Source organism: Erpetoichthys calabaricus, chromosome 9 (genome assembly GCF_900747795.2).
Source record: "Erpetoichthys calabaricus chromosome 9, fErpCal1.3, whole genome shotgun sequence".
Classification (NCBI taxonomy): Eukaryota; Metazoa; Chordata; class Cladistia; order Polypteriformes; family Polypteridae; genus Erpetoichthys; species Erpetoichthys calabaricus.
This window is the reverse complement of record NC_041402.2, coordinates 37,400,541-37,422,539: the sequence shown is the minus strand read 5'-3', so window position 1 is coordinate 37,422,539 and position 21,999 is coordinate 37,400,541. Positions and strand designations below refer to the sequence as shown.

The following is a 21,999-nucleotide window of genomic DNA, read 5'->3' as shown; positions in this document are numbered from 1 at the left end:
CCAGGAAGGCTTGTGAGGGTAAAGTGAATGCAGGAAAATGCAAGGAAATCTTGGAGGAATACCTGATTGTGTCTGCAAGAAAGTAGCATCCAGGGGGGAGTTTTGTTTTCTAGTAAGAAAGCGACCCCAAAGTACAAAACCAAAACTAGGCATGAATGGCTTGAAAACAACAATGTTAATGGACTGAAGTGGCCGAGTCAGAGTCCAACTCTCAGTCCATCTGGGAGTTTGTGGCTGGACTTGAAAAACGCTGTTTACGCATCATCCTCATGCAACCTGATAGAACTTCAGCAGGTTTTCAAAAACGAATGGGAGAAAAGTGTCAGTGTGGGGATGTGCAAAGCTGACAGAGAGAGACCTGTGGACACAGACTCAAGGCTGTCATGGCTGTCAAAAGTGCATCAGCTAAATGCTGAATTGAAGGGAGTGAATACTTATGTAGTTTCTCAAGTACCATAAAGTCTAAAGGAGCACTACAACTTCATTACTGTGCAGAGAATAGTTGTTTTTTGAAACTGTGCTATTCACCGATCACTGATTGACTCATTTGGAGTGAGTACTGACTGATTTAGATGGTAGCAACACATATAATGAACCTGTTAAACACTGCAGAGGGCTGAATGGCTAGCTAAAATTCATTCATTTATGTAATCTGAAGTGAGTTTGTGGTCTTCTTTTCTGAGGAAATTAAAAAGATTAATGGATTTTACCAGTTTTAATTCACATAAATCAGCTTATGTACTCTGCTCAACAAATTGTTACCAGGTCTGACAAACACCTGAGGCCACTTGTTATTACAAAAGCCATTTAGAAACAACAGCACAACATGTTTAACAATTTTTTTATGAGCAGATATCATAACATGAAAGTACACACTTAATGTATTGGTTTATTTGCTTCAGGTTAATTGCAAAGTCTGAATTAACAAGCTGAAAGCAGATACAATAAAAGAACTGTAATTAAGCAGGCCATTAACTTAAAGTCCGAAATTTGGTTCTGATTAAGAGATTGATTGTAACAAAAGCCTGCCGGCGTCCAGGAGCTAGTCTTAGATGAATATCTGTTAACCAGCTTCAGAGGATAGAGAGTAAAAATCTCTTTATAGCTTTTTCAACACCTTCAGTAAAACACTTCATATGTGTTATGTACAGTACATCTCAATAAGAAAAGCAATTCAAGGCCATCTAGTCCAGTTTTATTATCATCTGTTTTACTATTAAAATGAAACCCCATGTTTAATTCCTCACTTGTTAACTGTACAGGGTGGTCCAGATCTAATTATGCAAGTATTGCATTGCATTGCATTAAAAGTTGCATAGTTAGATCTGGACCACCATATACATCAGGTTAAGTTTGCCGTCACTGGACCAGCTCTCTGAGAGCTGCGGCTTACTGTAAAACAGTTTCACATCACTTGGAAGCTAGGTATAATAATATAATAATAATTATTATTGTTATTTACATTTATAAGTGTGTATTTTATATATATATAGTGGCGAGTGGTAGGGGGTAGTACCCAGCCGGGAGGACCAGAAGAGGGATTACGCCCCCTCCGGACCACGAGGGGGCAGCCGCCATGGTTAGTATGGGGACCATGGGAACAGAGCATAGAAGCTCAACCCTATAGGGGTCCATGGTCACCGCCAGGGGGCGCCCAGATGCCTAAAGAGCCCTGGACATCAGCACTTCCGTCACACCCGGAGATGCTGGTGGAAGGAATACTAGGGACACCCAGAGTGCTTACTGGGTTCATCGGGAGGCACCTGGAGCACGTCCAGGTGAACATAAAAGGGGCCACCTCCCTCCATTCAGGAGCTGGAGTCAGGTGGAAGAGGACAGAGCTTGGAGGCAAGGAGTGGAGGTGGTCAGAAGAGAGGCATTATTAAAGAGGCCAGGACTTGAGGGTGATTGGTGCAGGGGAACTATGTTGTGTGCGTCATTGTAAATAGTGTAAAATATGAATAAACGTGTGTTGGTGCTTGAACCATCGGTGTCTGCCTGTCTGTGTCCAGGCCGCTTTCCACTATATATATACTCTATATATATATTGAAGACATTCAGAAATAACTGAAAAGAACTTAAAGGATCAGTGATACTGATACAGTAGGCCAGGAGCATCAAACCCAGATCCCAGATCCTAGAGGGCCACAGTGGCTATAGGATTTAGTTTCAGACACTTTCTTAATTAGTAACCAATTCATGCTGCTTTTACTTTATTTTTAATCGACTTGCCTTTTTAGATGCAGATAACCATGAATTGTTTCTGTTTTCCAAAACCAGCAGCCAAACAAAAACGAGATGCAAAATGAGCCAACAGTTGACCAGCTAACGTCATTCATCACAACTTATTTGTCCACCATATGTGTCTCAATAAAAAGTGTGAAAAGAAAATGGTGAGTTCTTGAAAGCTATTAATCTGTTCTGGTCCACATTTTGATGACGCATTCCGAAAATAAAATGTTTCAGTTTTAGAAATGTCTGCTGTGGCAGAATGAGAGTGTTAATAATAACCTATGAATTATAAAAAAGAGAGTTTCATTAACAACAGGAATTTGCTAGAAATTTTAAAAAATAGCTGAAGTAAAAACACTCCAGCCAGAAGCTGAATTTGAGACCATGCAGTTAACTGGTTGAGTAAGAGTTCTGAATGTTAAAAAGCAAGATTTTAAAATTCAGGAAAAAGAAATCTTTCTCATTAACAACAGTAACTGGCTGCTAATTAAGAAAGTGGTTGGAATAAAATCCTACAGCCATTATGGCCCTCTAGGGTCTATGTTTCATATCCATGCAATACATGATATACTGTGGGTGACATCCTCATGGTATTTTTTTAAATAAAAATTTGGAATAATAATAATACTAATAATAATAATCATTATTATTATTATTATTATTATTATTATTATTATTATTATTATTATTATTATTATTATTATTATTATTATTATTATATTCCCCAGTGGGAACTTTGGCTTTGTACAGAATCTCTTTACATAGATAGATAGATAGATAGATAGATAGATAGATAGATAGATAGATAGATAGATAGATAGATAGATAGATAGATAGATAGATAGATAGATAGATTGTAGTCTGAACACACACCAGAATGACTAAAAGGGAGAAAATTAAAAAGACAGAAAAACCTTTGACTTGGTTATCACACACACATTGAGGCATTATACAGGCTAGTTACTGCTGGTATAAAGGAGCCCCTGTCATGTTTTCTGACACACTTCTGTTGAATGATTCATTGGCTGAAGGTCCTCAGTGTTAGTGTGTCAGAGACAGGATGTGGCGCTTTGTTCATAATGGCAGTCAATTTTGTTTTCATTCTCTCCTTCATTACAACCTCCAGAAGTCCAGAGGGTGTCACTGAGCCTGAGCCTGCCTTTTTAATCAGCCTGTTGATTTGGTGGGCCTCTTCTGAAGTGATGTTACCAGCCCAGCACACCACAGTGTAGAAAATCACACTGGCAATGAAAGGGTTGTAGAAGATGTGGAGGATGTCACTTTCCAGTATAAAGGAATGCAGTCTCCTAAGGAACATGAGCCGGCTCTTCCCTTTCTTATATAATCCTTCTATGTTCTGAGACCAGTCCAACTAGTCATTGTTGTGGATCTCCAAGTATTTCTAGGAGTGCAGCACCACTACATCCACTGCCTGACTAGTGACTGGACACAGAGACTGTTTTGTTTTGGTGAAAGACAATAACCAATTCCTCACTTTTGCTGATGTTGAATTACAAACAATTCTACTTGTACAAAGGTCTCCACCTGACTCCTCTTCTATTGTCTCATCTCCTTTATCAATTTACCTCATAAGTGCGGAATCATCTGAGAATTTCTGCAAGCAACGTGGCCTGGTGTTATACAGTAGTTCTAGTCTGATGTGTACAGACTGAAGAGTAAAGGAGATGGGGCTGTTCCTTGTGGTGCCCCGGTGTTGCCCACACAATTATTGAGTCTCAAAAACTGTGATGTGACTGAAAGCGAGGCAGATAGACAAGGCTGATAAAAGTGGTTACTTTTTATATTTACCTCTTTTCCTTACTACTGATGCTGCTAGGATAGGTTCTCATCACTGCAATCCTGAACTACATTAAGAAAGTTTGGTAAGAGATTGACAGATGTTTTGTAATTATTGAGTTCATAAGAATTATTTAACAATATATAAGAATATATAAGAATCATTTCAGTTTTTTAGTCCAGCACTTCCTGACTCACCGTTATGAGAAAACCCCCTCTATTTTTATCCTTCTAAACCCCAAACCCCTAATTTTCAGGCCATTTGTGGACACTTTATTGTGCAGGAAATCACACCCTTACGATAAAGAGTAAACATTTAAGTGTCTTCAGCAAAAGTGATCAGAAAGTTGTGCATGTTACATCAACCAACCCCAATGGATCACCTCCTAAAGGGATACAAGTGGTGAACATTACTCCTTTTTACAAAACTTTGATAAAAATAGGATTGGTAATATAGACATGTGGAGTACTATTTTATGCTATTTCTGGTTTGCTAATCATGAATATGATAATACTTTTGAAATGTATTTCTTTACTGGTGGTTCTAGCTCTCATAGAGCCACTTCCAGAAGGTTAAAAATCTGCAGTGTGCTCCCCTCAACTTACTCATATGCTGAGATGGAGGAAAAGGTCATCAGAACCATTTCCAGTTGTGCAATATTCCTCAAATATCATATCTCTTTGTTTCTCATAATGACTAATTGATAATATCGATACACAATCATTTATTTCTATTTATAATCAAACTTTATATTAAAATTATGTTTTCGCACTTAGGGAGGTCAAAAAAGGTGGCGGAATTTTTTCATATTTACATATACATTACCTTGATTACATGCAAAGTAAAAAGTGTTATAGTCACCTAAAAACATAGAAAAAGTGTTAGTATTATATAATATTTGTTGCAATAAATTGCTATAGGTAAAACTGCATTTAGCTACGTTTAATTATGATAATGATGGCGGAAATAATAAATAAAATATCATAAAATTAAATGTTTTACTAGGAACACGACGGGGACATAACAGCTTATTGTTCCCATTACATCTTTATACATACATGGCATGTTCAATGTTTACATGTTATTGTTAAACTGATGATGTTTAAATTAAAATTAAATTAATAATAGTTATTGAAAGAATATGTATATATATATTGAATACAGTTTTTAATATATTGTACACATTTATATTTCCATGATACAAAACATTTGGATGGTTGTTTAAATAAAATATTGCTTCCAGTTGAGTAATTTTTCTCAAAGCTCATATCTGTTTGCTTTTTATCATTATAAATATCTGTACAAAATTTGAATCATCTATCTGTAATTATAATCATAGTTTACTTAAAAATTCACAAAAGTGTTCAGTTAAAGTAGCACTTCTGGTTGCCGGAAGTGGCCCAAAAGTTGATAGGATTCCTTATTTTTGATATAAAGCAGGTGTATAAAATCTCATTGACCAGGTGTTTCCAGCATTTTTGAGTTATTATATTTACACACAGACATAATTTCAAAAATGGTTTTTTCAGACTCAGGAAGGTCTAAAACATCAAGATTCATCAAAATCTCAAGGTCATATTTTTTCATGAATCCTATACTTTCTCTATACTATGTATATGAGAAAGTAAAAATGACAAATTACAAACATAAACATGAAGGGGTATCGTTTTAGACTCTTTCAAGGTCAGTGATTATGAATATGATTTTGATTCTTGATCCTTTAGTAAGAATGTAGCCCCCTATGGACCTCTTTTAGAAGGGGAAAAATGTCAAATTTCTATCACAATTGAGAATATTTAGACTTTAAATTGAAGCACACATTTTAATATTTCAAATGTTTGACACAACTAGTCTTTTTTATTATGTACAAAGTGTGTCTTCTAAAAAGTGAGCCTACGTTTGAAGCATTAACGTCAGGTATGTGAATTTGTTTTCTTAAGTAGACCAGATCTTGTTTGTAATTCCTGCCATCTTTTCAAGCTGAAGTTGCCATTGCTGAAAACGTCCCGAATAAGTTATTCCTTGGAGTCCTCTTTCATCAGGACAATGTTCCACCACACAGAGTACACATGACAGTGGAAAGACTTTGAACTGTTCCCCCACCCTACTTCTTCACTGGATTTGGTACCTTCTGATCTTCTACTGTTTCCTGAGATGTAGAAGTGTGCCATTTTGACACAGAAGATGCTCTCATTGATGAGGTGATGCAGGGTACGAGGGTATGTGTAGTTTCGAACACCGGTGGAAGAAGTGGTTCACCTTCAGGAAGACTAAGTTAAAAAATCCTAAATGGGCCTGTTAGGCCACTTCATTCTCAGGTAGGGTCACTTCCCATCAGACTCATGAAATAAATCATTACTATTTCTTCTGAACACTTTGAATTAGGGTAGCTTACGCTAATTCATACTTTTTAGTATTCAACTAGAAGACAGTAATACCGTTGAACAATATTCAAGTAAAAATCTTCTACAAGTTACATTAAAGAAGTTAAAAGGTTTATTGAGGTTGTATTCACAAAATAGCAATGGTAGAATATTGCAGCCTAAAGATGAATGTCAGATTATTACCATGTGTAATTTGTCAAGTTACAGTGTGGTAACCCTTTAAATTTGTAAATCATGTATTTTTTTTCTGAACAAGTTTAGTAATGAAATTTAAGCTCCCTCTGGGTACATGGGCTTATTGAATTTCAGAGGGTTTTTCTTTTCTTTTTTTTTGTGCTAAGCAAAACACACGTTCCACAGTTGAAGCGATGCTTATAATTAAATCTCAGCCATCTTCCAATTGCATGTATTTTGTGTACAGTTCCCTAAAAGGTTCATTAAGTCATAGAGTGAACTATACTTGGAGATTGCACATAATTACAAAGGATTTCGAAATTAGGCTCGTAATGTTGTTTACAGACAGCTATAAAAAGAAAACAAAATGCCGTTCCAGCTCAGACTGGGATTTTGTTAGCCTTGCTTTAAATGGCATGTTGGTGACCAGTAGACTTCCTGACTCCACAATGATTGCTGTACGCAGTGCAAAGTCCAACACACCTTCATTTAAAAGTCAGTATATTGGAAGGGGAGGCTTTTTAGATCAACATTTTAATAACGTGTTTTTGTCTGTTTATTTCACTTTTTCTCTGGTACTCCGACCCCATGATTTTAATCAGGCTAATTTTAGGATGACTTCTATTCTCAGCAACCTTAATTAAGTTTGTGATGTTAGTTTAAATCCAGAATTAACACTCGGACATGCACTAATTTAGAGCAACAAAATTTCAGTATTATGAAGACTGGAATGGAGTCTCTGGGTCTCCATGCCCTACTAATGGTGTTTTGAGAAGAAGCATAGATAGACAGTTTGTCCTCAGATAAGAAAGGATGTGCTTGAAGCAGAAACGCATTGTATTTTTTGTATTGTATACATCTGTGATTCAGAAGTGTAAACTTGCATGACACGTTAGTGCTGATCCGGCTTAGCCCCCAAGCCCAAAGCTCTTTTCCCAGTTATAGTTTACATGGGCTATTGGGTGATCCAGTTTCCTCCTATGTTCCAAAGATGTCCCTGTTACTGTAGGTTCATTTAGGACTCTAAATCAGTCTGCACCCTGCCTTTAGCTGGTTTCTTTCTTGTGACCGCTGGTGCTAAAGGAGGGAGTGGCACAAGACAAGACAGTAGGTTTGGAAAGTAGATGAATAGATGGACATCTGTTTTATTACTAAGCCTGCTTGCATAAATCAACTAGCCAAAGTACCTTATGTTGTCTAAGTATTTGTATAAATTGTATAATTCAAATATGTATGTTTTTTTAAATGTTAACCCTTGTGTCACTGCTGGCTGTCCTATCTGTTATCTTCACTACTTCTCTATTAATTTGTCTGCTGTCATGAGTCGAGAATTTGTTTCTTATTGTGTAAGATTAGACTCTATAATGGCGGTACCTCCGTGCTGGGTTGGAACCACGAGTACTACTTCTTTGCATTTCCCAGTTTACGTTGATTTCACAAATAGATGTTTAATCACACATTAAGATCTAGATATCTTGTTGAATAATTGAATCTGTTTTACACCATGTAAGCTGGGCAAAGCTACTGGTTTTTGAGTCTGTCACAAATGTACGAGTAGGAGTCAACCAAAGGGCTTGAATAATAACAATTCCACGTCCGACCAGGGGGCAGGGTGCACTAACTATCTCTCTCAATCCCTTACAAACCGTTCTCGGGAAATCCCACAGGTTCCGGCGCCTCTGATGACGTCTCTTCTGATCCCACCTATGATGATATCACTTCCTACACTGGCCTTTAAAGCCACCATTTTGTCATTATTTCATCAGTTCTGTTTAGGACTCTGTCTTGTAAATATCTCTCAAGCCATGAGAATACCTTTTTACAGCCAGGATACTTTATACGGGTGGCTGCCCCAAACCTTTATAATGTCTTTTAGTCGTTCTTATGACAAGTTGTGTACTTTATAGTCATGATGACACGTTTGAAACTCCAGGAATGTTATATGTTAAGTTGGGTTAACTGTGATTTACATACAACATTTCATGAGCATCCACTCAGTTGTTTTGGAGTAAGGCCTGGTTTTCTGGTGTTGGCCCTCCCATTACAACTCCCTAATTACATTTTTGAAGCACAATGAAGTCTATACTTTAAACTGGATAAACAAAATACTACATTTTGTGGAAGCAGACATAGTTGTTTTTGAGTACTGCACAATCTTTGTGTTTGTTGCACATCACACCCCCTCACCCCATCCCCCCTGTTGTTTCTGTTAAATTACTGATGTGCACTGTAGCTGTCACAATAACCACGGCCAAATCTTACTACTACGTCAAATTGTGGACCATCGGCTGAAATGTTATGGCATGATAATGTAGCTTTGGTTTTCCATGAACTTCGCTATGTTAGAATGATGTACGTTTTGTCCCTCTTCATTATTACAAAAAACATTCCTGTTTCGAGTTTTGAAATTTTATTTGGCTTGGAATTTAACTTGGTTCAGCTTTAGTACTTATGCAAAATTTCGTAATGATTAACTGAGCTGTTTTGGAATAAGGCGCAGCTTTCAGTTACCTTCCCATTACCAATCAAAACTTTGTTTGAAATTTCATTAAGCCTACATTTTAAGTTAGACCTATATGAAAAATGTTGTGAAAATCAATTCAGTCATTTTTGCATGATTGGCAAACAAAGATTGAAATGAGGTCCTTATTGTGCAAAATGGAGAAATAATCTTCTTATATAATACGCTACCGTGGTTGTCCGTTTGTCTGTCCAGGATTTTAAATCACCTGTAGCTTGCAAACCATTTGACCTGTTGACCTGAAATTTGGTATACATATACTACATGACCTCTACTGTCCACTTTCGGGGTGATGATTTTTATTACTTTTTTTATTTTTATTTCATTTTATTGTAGAATCAACCCTCGGCAGCAGGCAGCATGTGTACGGGCACCGTTCTCATCCCTACCACCTTCACCGTCACTTCCTCTAACTCTTCATATCTTAAATCATTCTTGAGGCAGATTGAAGACTTAAGTGCCAGCTTAAGTGAAAAATTAAGAAACACAAACACTGACTTAATCAGTTTTAATATGAAAAGATGGCGACGGAAGAAGAGAAGAAGCAGGCCACTAGGGCGGAGAAAAGAAGAGCTGTTCAGGAAGCAGCAAGCACATCAACCTCTGAGCAAACAAATGACAAACGTACAGAGAAAGAGGATGAAAACTGTAAATGAAGTGTATTCACTGCATGTTATCGTGCCGTCTGCAGTGGCGTAGCATAGTGGGGGTGGCAGGGGCGGCCCGCCCCGGGCGGCACTTTTAGGGGGCGGCAAAATTTCACAATAAATAATAATAATATCTTGTAAAAATTTGAACCATACCTTAATATGGGTGCGGCGGAATTTTCCTCCGCCTCGGGCGGCTGACACCCACGCTACGCTACTGGCCGTCTGCCATTACTGGTGTAAAACAAAGCAGAAATATTTGCAAGAAAAACAGAGGGTATTAAGATTTATTTATAAAGATAATACCAATTGAATGCATGGCATGAGCTTTAACAAATACATTTGACCAGGTATGTGTGAGCGGGGAAGAGTGTGTAAGGGTGACATACAATGGAGGTTCATTCCATCTTTGGATGTGGGTGAAGAAAGTCAAACCGAGTCTCCAGTGGCAGCCGTCCTATCACCACTGCGCTTCGAAAGCTGTCTTACAAGTTAGACTGGAGTTTGCATATAGAATTTAAAATTTTGGGAGATTGTCTTGGTGTCAGGTCACATACCCTCTTTTCCTGCACTTTCTGTGATGGTGTTTCTAGTTTGGTGTCAGTGCATATACTGGAGGCATATCCATCGTTAGCCAGACTTTTTCCTGAAATCTTTACCAAATGACACTCAATAATTATTTCCACTGACTCTAGTATATAGCTTTTCTTCTCTCTCATATTCCTAGTGTCTAACTTTTTCTTTTCTGTCCTCTGTCTTGGCATTTGAATTCATTTGCCCACTTGCTTGTGCTTTGACTTCTGCTCTCATTTTTGCCGATATTTCTTTATTCCTAAGATATATGGCTTCCAGTTTTGATTCTCATTAATAAGCAGCATCACAGACACCTCTGTCAATTCTGAGATGCAGTTTGCATGTACAGTCACCTACAAAGAGAAGACATTTTTGGTGATGTTAGTGAAGATGTCTTTCACTGTCATCAACATGACATTTAGTAAGAAAAGGTGACACTTGGGATTTCTCAGGACTATCTGAAGGGTATTCACACTAGAATTGGCCACCCGTTCTTTGCTGCACTTGCTATACATGATATCTTTCTGAAGGCTGAGCTTCTTCTAGTGCTACACAGGTCAGTGAGCTCCTACTCCAGTTCAGCTTCTTTCGGTTTTCACAGATATAGTCAGCTTAGTTGTTGTCATCCGCAAAGACAGTCATCTGGAAAGTAGAAACTACTGCAACCTCATCTCTTAAAAAAATAGTCTTTTTGTGAAAACATGTATCTATCTGTCTATTATATAACTTGCTTGATCCAGGTCATGGTCATAGGGCACCCAAACCTGTCCTGGCAGCAATGGACAGAAGGTAGGAACCAGTGTTTAACAAGGGACAGATTTGAGAGGTTTGAGGTTTATAAAATCAGTAGACACTTCTACACAGGCATATGGAGTATGCGTGATGAGAAAAGCTGATGGACAGAATTTAATTCTAATCTCAACAACTGTAAATTTTTACCATGTAACTTTAAAAGCTGATTAAACATCATATGAAAATGTCTGTAAACAAACAGGACTAGTCCTAAAAAAGATTAAACATCACCACTCTCAAAAAATACACTCTGTTTAATGAATATCAGTAAAATCGTCTTTCTTCGGCAGCTCCTGTTGGGGGTCACCACAGCAGATCATCTGTTTCCCTATCTTCTTGTCCTCTGTCACACCCACCATCTTCATGTCCGCTCTCACCTCATCAATAAACCTCATCTTATAGGCCTACCTTTTTTCCTCTTGCCTGGCAGTGCCATCACTAGGGTCCTTCTCCCAATATACCCAGCATCTCTCCTCTGCACATGTCCAAACCAACGCAATCTCACCTCTCTGACTCTGTCTCCAAAACCTTCCAACCTGAAGCTGACCCTCTGATGTACTCACACCCAATGCAAATTTTAACATCCTTAACTCTGTCACCTCCAGCTCTGTCTCCTGTTTTTTGGTCAGTGCCACCATCTCCAAACCATATAACATAGCTGGTCTCACAGACATCTTGTAGACCTTCCCTTTCACTCTTGCTGGTTCCCGTCTGTCACAAATCACTCCCGACACTCTTCTCCACCCATTCCATCCTGCCTGCCTCCTTCACCTCTCTTCCACACACCCCAACACTCTGTACTGTTGATCCCAAGTAATAATATCAGTATCAGTATTAATGAACATCAGTAAAATATAAAAGTGAAATGTTGGTCATCAGGCAGTTTGATAGGGCACCAATGTGGTTCTTTACAGGTTCTTGGCTTTGCCCAGTTTGTTTGACCCTTAAGCTTATTTTTGGGCATGCAATATAAATTTTTTTGAAACATTACTCAGTTTGAGTTTTTAGTGAAATTGTGGGATTTGTTCAATCATACGTATAAAAACATCTTATTGATAATGAATTCCAAGGTTGGAAAGGATCATGAAGTTATATACAAAGAGATATAGCGATGGTGAGGGGCCAGTGGAAGAAGGTGTTTGTTAGTGGGAAGACTGGCTCAGGGCATTAGCTTTGTCTATGTTCTCTTTCAGCACCTGAGCCCTGGATTGCTTGAGTCTAGCCATTTTCTCCAGTCCATTCCTAACATCTTTCATGGTATTTTGAGTGACCTTTTTTCAGATCTCTTCTATCTAAATGAAATTATCATAGAATATCCAGAATTAACCTTTTCGGAATGTAGCTCTCCCAAGACAATTGGGATTTAGACTTTAAACCACCATGTACTGTACATGTGCAATTTTCCCTTATTTTGAATATATAAAACATACTTGTATGCTTATACTGGGCAATATTTCTCTGCTTATATTACAAAAATATGTTTGTGCTTAGATTACACTTATTTTATTTCAGCTGTATTTCTATTATGGCACCCTGTCCAGGTGTTGTTCCTGCGCTGTGCTTGATGCTTACTGTGATAGGCTCCAGCTTCCCTGCTGCCCTGCTCAAGATAAGCGGGTTTGAAAATGGGTCATAACTGGAAGTGTGCCTAATAAGAACAAAGTGAATTTATTTGAATTTTACTGTACTGTGTCTGAAGGGTATTTGGATTGTGTCATTTCTCAGCCAGTCATTTTCTAACTCACTTACTCCTAAACAGGGTCACACGGGATGCTGGAGTCTATCCAAGCTAGCCATAGGGTGCAAGGCAAGAACAAACCCTGGACAGGGCACCAGTCCATCACATATTAACACACACACACACACACACACACACAAAACTACACACTAGGGCCAAATTAGTATTGCCAATCCATCTAACCTGCTGTGCGAATGCGGGTTTGCTGCATGCTCCCATCTTCTATTTGGGAGCCCTTAAACCCGTCACCATTGGTAATGTTACCGATGAGCTAAGCAGTGAGGCAACAACATAGTAAGGGGATGGTACAAAAGTGTCAAGTGCTTTTATTTAAAATCCAACAACAAAATAATGTCCAAATAAATAAATGCAGTGCTTCCAAAAAGAGTCATTAAATAAATAATCCATTAAAACAAAACGTGGAGGTAAAAATAGAAAAACAATCTTCCAGATATGAGGTTAAAACAACGCTGGAAACAGTACTTTAAAAACACAATTCAGAGCCCGGTGCTTCTTTTACCCTGGTGTCTCTCCTGCTTCTCCCGTTTGAGCCCCGCAACAGGAGAGTCGCCCTCTCAGCATCTGACCTTCACTCCACTCGACCGGTCTGGAGGCCTCCTGATTCCTGGCTTCGGTCGCGCACTCATCCCAGACTGAGACTTGGTTTCCTTGATGACCAGGGCGCTCACATCAAGGACTTCACCCACCAAGCCTCCCAACTCCCGCTGTCTTCCCGGCCTTACGCGGCCAGTTGTCCTTCTGCAGGTCACTCCCGTTACTCCCTACAATGCTCAGCGGGACCGACTGTTTCCTTCTGCCCCCACCGAGTGTTGGCCAAACACCCTTCTTGGGGCTCACCATCCAGCTGCCTTCTGCGAGCCTGCATGCGCTTGCTCGTTCTCTCTCTCTCTCTCGCTCGCTCACACCGGCTCTTTCACCACCCTGCTTCCTACTCTCCAGCAACCTCCATCTTTCATTCTCTCTTTCCTTTTTCATTTTTCTCTTTTCCTCCTCCTAGCTGGCTCGTGCTTCTATATATCAAGAGGGTATGGCAGCTGTAGCAAATTAACAGCCCCAGGAACAATCACGGATGCGGGCAGTCTCTTACCTGTGCACTTAGGTGTTAAACGCCCACACCGCGAATCACCCTGAGAACTGCTTCAGCCACACAACCATCATGCCCCCTCGCTAAGCCACGAGCGTGGTGCTTATTTATTTAAAAATGGGCCTCTGATGGGAGCTGTGGACCCACTATACCACACCTGGAGGAAATGCATGCAGACTCGGAGAGAACTTGCAAACTCCACGCAGGGAGGACCCAAGGTACAATCCTCATTTGGATTGTGTTCACTGTGTAAAGGTGCTATTTCAGATCAAGCTTGTTGGATATGTAAGAGGACAGGAATGTATCTCAGTGCTTTGACCGCCCAGCTCCAGAAGAGTGAGTTTGAATCTGGGCTCTGGTCATTTTCTGTGTGGACTTTGCACATTTCCACCTTGTGTCCTCATGGCCTGGTACTCCAATTTTCACTCCCATCCCAAAAATGACTGCTGGCAGGCATATAGTGCAGAGTAGTGGCTTAGAAAGTGGACTCTAAACCAAAAAAGCTGTTGGTTTTTTTCTTACCTGTAACCCAGAACAAGTTATGTAGCCTGCCTATGCTTCAATTAAAAAAAATAATACAAGTTACCATTTATGTAATTAAACTTTTAAAGTTCCTTAAGATGGTGTTTGCCATAGAACATTATGTTTAACTGGCGTCTCTGTACTAGTTGTGTGCTGAAATGTGTAGCAATTGTCATGCTATGTCTTTTCTAATTTTGGTTCATTAACTTACATGCAGTGCCTCTTGGAAGTGCCTGAGTGCCTGTCAGTTTCGTATGAATTAAGAAATGGATATTATAACACACAAGCTCATGGGATACAGTTGATGGCCTCAAATGGTGTTATTTATCAGACAGACCAGGGGTTGACGCTGTCATCTGATTCTTTCTCCTTTTATCTTTCTGCAGACCAGCTAAAGAACACACCTCCCATTGATGACGTCCTATCCCTTCCAGGACCCATCTACCGAAGACCTCATTTCCTGTTCTGGCCTCCCTGATCCATCCCCTTCCGGTTTTAGCCATATTTAAGATGCCAGACACACTCTGTTAGTAAGTTCTGCCCTGTAAAGATGTTTTTGATTTGTTTTTGCTATTTTTTCAGTTGTGCCTTATTCTTTTTATAATATATACATTGAATTACTTTTTCTCCATCAGACCCACTCGATAAGTTATTTACTTTAATCAATTATGCATATCTGGTGTAAATAGAAAAGACAGAGACAAAAAAGTGGTTTTGGGGTCCCATTTAATGTCCAACTCTGACCGAAAAGTCAAGTCAAAAAAATAAAAAAATGTGGTCGTGAGCATCAATTATCCTTTGCGCCCTAGGAATAAAATTACTCGAAAAATTCTATAACATTTCATTAATTATTTACCGCTCTGATGCTGATCTTCCTGATCATAAAATAGGTCATTACGATAGCAATGGACTAGAAGAATTCCTAATTAATTTCCGAATTACAGTATTTGAGGGTTTCTCTAGAATGCTTCTTTCTCTTGCACGATTTTTCTCAAAAACTAATCAGTATATTGTCATCTCATAGCAGACTTAAGTTTCGAGTTTGGTATTTTTCCGTCCAGCCGTTTTAACCTTGGACCGTCCTCAAGATACTGTGACACACAGACACACATACAGACAGAGGAGAGAGAGAGGTTAGGAGCACACTGATACAGTGCATTGCCTCACCCACCACATAACAAATCAACTCAGGATCCCAGATTAAGGTCCGAGTGCAGCCATGCAACGGGTGACACCACAGCATTACACTAGTTCAGGTGGAATGGAAGAGTGTGAGATTTGTTATGGTGGCTGGAGCCCTGATGATTGGAGGGCCAACTTGGAGTGCTGGATGCAGATTAAGGGCCTTGCTCAGGGGCCAAATGGAGTAGAGTCACTACTGGCGTTTGCGGGATTTGAAGCAGCAATATATTTTGTTTTAATATAGCAGCACTAGAAAAGGTCCAGAGAAGAGCAACTAGGCTGATTCCAGGGCTACAGGGGTTGAATTATGAGGAAAAATTAAAAGAGCTGAGCCTTTTTAGTTTAAGCGAAAGAAGATTAAGAGGAGACATTAATAAAGTGTTTAAAATTATGAAGGGAATTAGTCCAGTGGATCGAGACTGTTATTTTAAAATGAGTTCATCAAGAACACAGGGACACAGTTGGAAACTTGTTAAGGGTAAATTTCACACAAACATTAGGAAGTTTTTTTTTTACACAAAGAACAATAGACATTTGGAATAAGCTACCAAGTAGTGTGGTAGACAGTAAGACGTTGGGGACTTTCAAAACTCGACTTGATGTTTTTTTGGAAGAAATAAGTGGGTAGGACTGGCGAGCTTTGTTGGGCTGAATGGCCTGTTCTCGTCTAGAGTGTTCTAATGTTCTAATGTAAAAACCTTCTGATTACCAGTGTAGATCCCTACCTTAGAGCCACCACTTCGCCCTCGACAGACAGACACACACCCATAATCAAGATATCAATGTTTTCAGTATCAGGGGACACTAAAACATCGAGATCCATCGAAAACCAGAAATCTAAATTTTTGACGACTCTAAAGCTTTTGCTCCTACCCCATAGATGATAGGTTATGGAGGGGGGAGGGTGCAAAGCAAAAATGAGAAAAAAATGAACACTTCTGGTCTCTCCATCACCAGGGTCTGTGAATGCTTCTTCAGGAGGTTCCATCCTATGTGGAAGCTGGTCCTCAAATGTTCTCCAAGCTTTTTTTTTTGTTTGATATTTATTATGTCACTGTGCAGAGGTGATCACAAAGGAAATGGCAAAAGAAGGCACTAATCAATCCTTATGTATCGGTATTTTTTGTTGTTATTTTTGTGGAGGCTCTGAACATTTCCTTACAAATTAATTCCTATGTGGCAGTATGTGAGATAAAGGAACTCAGATTATTTTTTTCCCTTTATCCCCTAAGACTCTTGGAGGTAGAAAGGTAATTATCAGAAAGCACAACATTAGCGCCAGTCCATTTCATTGCTCTTCTGTGATTAGCGGCTTTGATCTACGCCTCTGTCTTAATACAGATCATTTTTCTAGGCTCTTTGCCTGCTCGCAAGGTCTCGCCACGGGGATGGCTTCAGCAGCTTGCCACAGCTCTCGCAATTCTGGTCCTGGTTTCTCAGTCTCTATCTCCTCCACAGGTAATTTAAAGCAGGTAAAGTGCACTGTAAGCAGCATTGTCATTTAATATAATTTGTCCAAAACAGACTTTGAAAACTTAAAACCCAAATCCTTTATTTTTACCTCTGTCAAAAAGATAAAATGAACATGAGTCCAAAATGCTTGTGGACATATGGGGGCATCTACCGAAGATTTTACCTGTGTTGTTTGTGTATTTCCAAAGACATGCAGGTTAGGTGGATTGGCGATTCTAAATTGGCCCTAGTGTATGCTTGGTGTGTGGGTGTGTTTGTGTGTGTCCTGCGGTGGGTTGGCACCCTGCCCGGGATTGGTTCCTGCCTTGTGCCCTGTGTTGGCTGGGATTGGCTCCAGCAGACCCCCGTGACCCTGTGTTCGGATTCAGCAGGTTGGAAAATGGATGGATGGATGGATGTTTGTGTATTTGTCATTAGCCAGGTACGCATCTTCTCTTAGTTTGATCATTTTTCCCTTATTTACATTTTTGCTTCAGTTTCTTTCAGCTTTTTCCTACTTGCATTAGACCAGCCTTCTGGTGTTTCTCTACAATTTAGTTAATGTTAATGGCTCTCTCCTCTCTTCACTTAGTTGTTTGCACTTCATCTTTGAACTGCTTTTACACTGGCAGAAAGTAATTCTTCTGGCTAGACGTATCCTGATTACATAAAGACAACATTGCATGTCAGTTAAAACTGCCATTCAAAACTATGGCTGCCTTTGCTTTTTTTGTTAAATATTTCCTTTCTAGAAATGAGCTGTTCTGTGATGCTTTTATATCCTTTGTAGATAAGTAAAGATCTTTATCACAGTGTTCACCATTAAGGGTGCAGCATAATGTAAAGTTTGACTGATTAAACATTGTGTTTGCATTTTATAAAGTACTTCATGCTAGGGTTAATCATTAGCATAAAACCATTTAAGATGAATGGTGTGAACAGAGTTATAAATAAATTAAAATAATAGTATTTCTACTTCTGGCTATACTGGTTAAAACTGCAGCCTCACATATTCAGTATCCATGGTTTAAATCTTAGATCTGGATGTTGTCTGTATGGAGTTTGGACATTTCTCCTGTGCCTGTGTGGATCTTTGCCCCAACACATACACACACACAAACACACACTCATACACACCCCAGAGCAATGTGCAGACCACTCTAATATTACTCCCTCATTCCCAAAGATGTGTGTGTGTGCATGTTCGGTTGATTAGCACCGTGAATTGTCCCTAAAGTTAGTGTGTGTGTGCCTGTGCGTGTGTGTGAGTGCGTGTTTGTGTGTGCTCAGCAATGGACTGGCGCTCATGTAACTAGCTTTAAAAATGATTTTTTTGGAAGGCCCAAAACTTTTTATTTAATTCTCTGCTTATACCAATAGGCTTGTCATTGACTACTTTAAGACTACTTCAGAATCTATCTATCTATCTATCTATCTATCTATCTATCTATCTATCTATCTATCTATCTATCTATCTATCTATCTATCTATCTATCTATCTATCTGTCTGTCTGTCTGTCTGTCTGTCTGTCTGTCTGTCTGTCTGTCTGTCTGTCTGTTATTTAGTGACTTTCATATCTATCTATCTATCTATCTATCTATCTATCTATCTATCTATCTATCTATCTATCTGTCTGTCTGTCTGTCTGTCTGTCTGTCTGTCTGTCTGTCTGTCTGTCTGTCTGTCTATCTATCTATCTATCTATCTATCTATCTATCTATGACAATTGCATTTTATTATTATTTTTTTATAATTGTATTATTGTTCAATGCTGCCGCCTCCTAGATCCTTGAACTGGATTCAGTCCTGGTCTACTTACCGTTCACGTAGAGTCTGCACATTTCTGCCTGAGTTTCTCTGAGCTCTAAACTGGCTCATTGTGGTGGTGTATGTCATTAGTATGTCCACGTCACACTGCCAAGTGAAGCATTTAAAGTTGGCCCTGGCTTGATGCTCTTTGTCACTTTGAATTGTAAAAAATGGGTTCATCAAAGTAACGGATGGACGCTCTTTACTTGGTGTGTCAGTAAATGTTCAGCACTGATAATATACATCTTACCTGTAAGTTTTAATTGACCATTGTGAGCCTGAAGAGGTTTTGTTTGTATTTCTTATTAATCATAGGTTTTATTCTTTATTTAATTCAAAGCACATTTTAAACAGGCAATATTCTTTAATTTTTTTTATTACTTCTGTCTTCAGTAACTGTAAAAGAGATCCATTCATTTTAAGACATCTTTTGTTTCAATTTCCAGCATTATGTAGTAATTATGTTCCTCGGTCAGTGACAAACACTTTTATGACTTACTGTAAAAGGCGCTGTATAAAACTCTGACTTTTTCCATTGCTGCTGTTTTCATTGATAACAAGACAGATTGGAAACACTGCATTAAAAAATGTCAAATGAATTAAAATTCCATAATGTTATCAAACCCTGCCAGCTCCATAAGGAGATGCAACAAAAGGTGGCAGCGGTCAAAGAGAAGAGGCTTTGTGAAGATCTGAGGCATGAAATAAATCTACTGCTGGCTCACCTGACTCAGGCATAATGCCCTTTTAAAATTTACATTTATGCGGTGTGAAATTGCATATGAGATTTGTGTAAAGGCCGAACATTAAGAATGAAAGATCGAGTTGAAAGAATACTGAGCAAAGTATAAAATTCAAAAAAAAAAAAAAAAAAAAGGACTCCCACTGGAATATTCCCCTTGTGAGTTGCCAAAGTGTGCTGTCTGCTTTGCATGCAATCACCAGGGTGCCTTCTGCTCTGCACCTACAGCCCTGCTTGAGCATGAGGAAGCGTATAGTTATATTTTACAAAATGTATCTGCTTTTTATAACATAGCATTGTACAGTAATTCTTGTTATATAAGATACAGTATGGTGGATTGTGCGTTTTTGCATAAAAACCACCAGTGTCCATATACACGCTTTGCAGATCCATCCTGTGATGAATGTCATTTGTGGGGTGAACAAAGCATTTCTGAGAAGAGTGTCCATATGTGATTTTACTCTAACAATTTTATGTTTGAGCATTATTGTAGTGTTTTATTAGTGCTCCTGGCAACACAACCACATTCAAGGAGATTCTGGGCAAATTCTGAGTTGCCTGTTAGTCTAACCTGCACATCTTTAGATTAATAGGAGACATTTGAGCACCAAGAATGAAACACTTGGGTGTGGGGAGAATGTGGAAACTGCACACCGACAGTGATCAGTCATGCTTTGGCTTGAACCAAGGTCTCTGGAGCATGGGGAAACCATATTATAACCGTTTATGTGACATGCAGTTCTTTTTAAGATTGTTACAAATGAACCCATTCACCTTTAGTTTCCATTTTCTCTAGATAATGAATTGAGATGCTCCAATCAGGTTTTGTAGAGCCAATACTGATCACCGATGTCATGTTACTGGAGCGTCCGATTCCGATACCAATTTTTTTTCTTTATATCTTAAAAAAAAAAAAAAAAACTTTTACACTAAGCTCTTGCATAACCAGACAAAGAGAAGCCTCATGTTCTATATCAAAGTTTGGTACTTTTATAATTAAACTATAGACCACTGGTGTTATCTGTTCAGTTTTCATTAACAAAATGAAATTCTACAGGTTTATTGGTCACTGATCATAAAAATACTGAAATAAATAAAATGATCTATAAAATATATACCTTTTTGACTGATAAAATATGTAGAGAAAATATCTATCCATGTCACATGTGGTATTAAATAAAATAAAATGGTTCCCAAAATTACAGCTGTCATATCATTTACTTTCTTCTGCAATGTATTTATCTGAAACAAAGCTTAATTTAAAAAAGTCATTTTCACCATTTGTCTAATAAACAATATATATCCTCACAGATTAATTCAGTTAATTGATATTGGCAGTTTAACATTGCTTAAATATTATGTACTTACAGGTTTTAATCATGTTTAATCATTATTTGCACTAAGCTTTTAAAATATACATTTACTATATTTTTACCGTTTTTTTTGTAAGTGTACCACCTAGACAATCCTACTTCTCAAAGTGTAATTATAAATATGGATTACCATTCTAATTAGGCAGTACTTGCTTCTTACCAAAACTTACACTGCACGACACACTCAAACAAATAATAAACAGAGTACAAACCTTTGAAAAAGCGACAATTCGATCATAAGATGTTTATCGAGAACATGTCAGGCTAACATGCTTAATAAGATTACAAGTAAAATAGACAAATTTTGCTGTTAAGCGAACTAACTTATTATTTACTAAACAGCAATTTCTAATTCTTCTTTAACTCTTCTCTTTCTTATTGAAAATGTGAGCTGCTGTGCTTAACACAAGTTTGCTCACTGTCCAAACTCTGTCTGTTTTAATGAAGGACAAAAAAATAAGGTCTCAATTCATTAAAGTAGCTTTCATTGCTGTTTGCCTAATCGCACAGGACAGCCCCTCTGATTTCTTTTTCTCAGTTTATTACTCCACTTTCTTTAATGTAAAGGTTCATATTCTAATGTCTTCTCACTGGTAAAGTCTGCCTTACTGTTCTCCGATGTTCACATCAAAAAGACCTGTGCTGGCTCAACTACCATAATACCTCGCATAAACGAGCACTCCAGCTAAATCACCATAAAACTGAAAAAGCAGATGCCGAAAAATATTTTTTTTGTGATTGGCCAATTTATTGACCAACGATGCAGTCTTTTGTAGTGGAAATCTGCTGATTTAGATCACTAAAACCCTTTCTTGACAAACTGAGACCAAATCTGAAAGGGTCTTGGTGCAGGATGATTAAAATAAATTAATATATCATATTAATACTAGCATCAGCAGTATTGAGCTGTATTTAATTAAAAATAAGTAATATATCAAATGAATATTTTTTTTC

General features: G+C 38.4%; 1 long non-coding RNA gene across 1 annotated transcript in view; it reads left to right on the top strand.

Moving 5' to 3' along the window:
• Positions 1-21,999, top strand: part of LOC127529195 (uncharacterized) — a 76,159-nt gene that overhangs the window by 18,629 nt on the left and 35,531 nt on the right. The window contains exons 2-3 of the long non-coding RNA XR_007935879.1: positions 14,873-15,016; positions 17,023-17,126. This is a non-coding gene — a long non-coding RNA (uncharacterized LOC127529195). The remainder of the gene's footprint in view (positions 1-14,872; positions 15,017-17,022; positions 17,127-21,999) is intronic.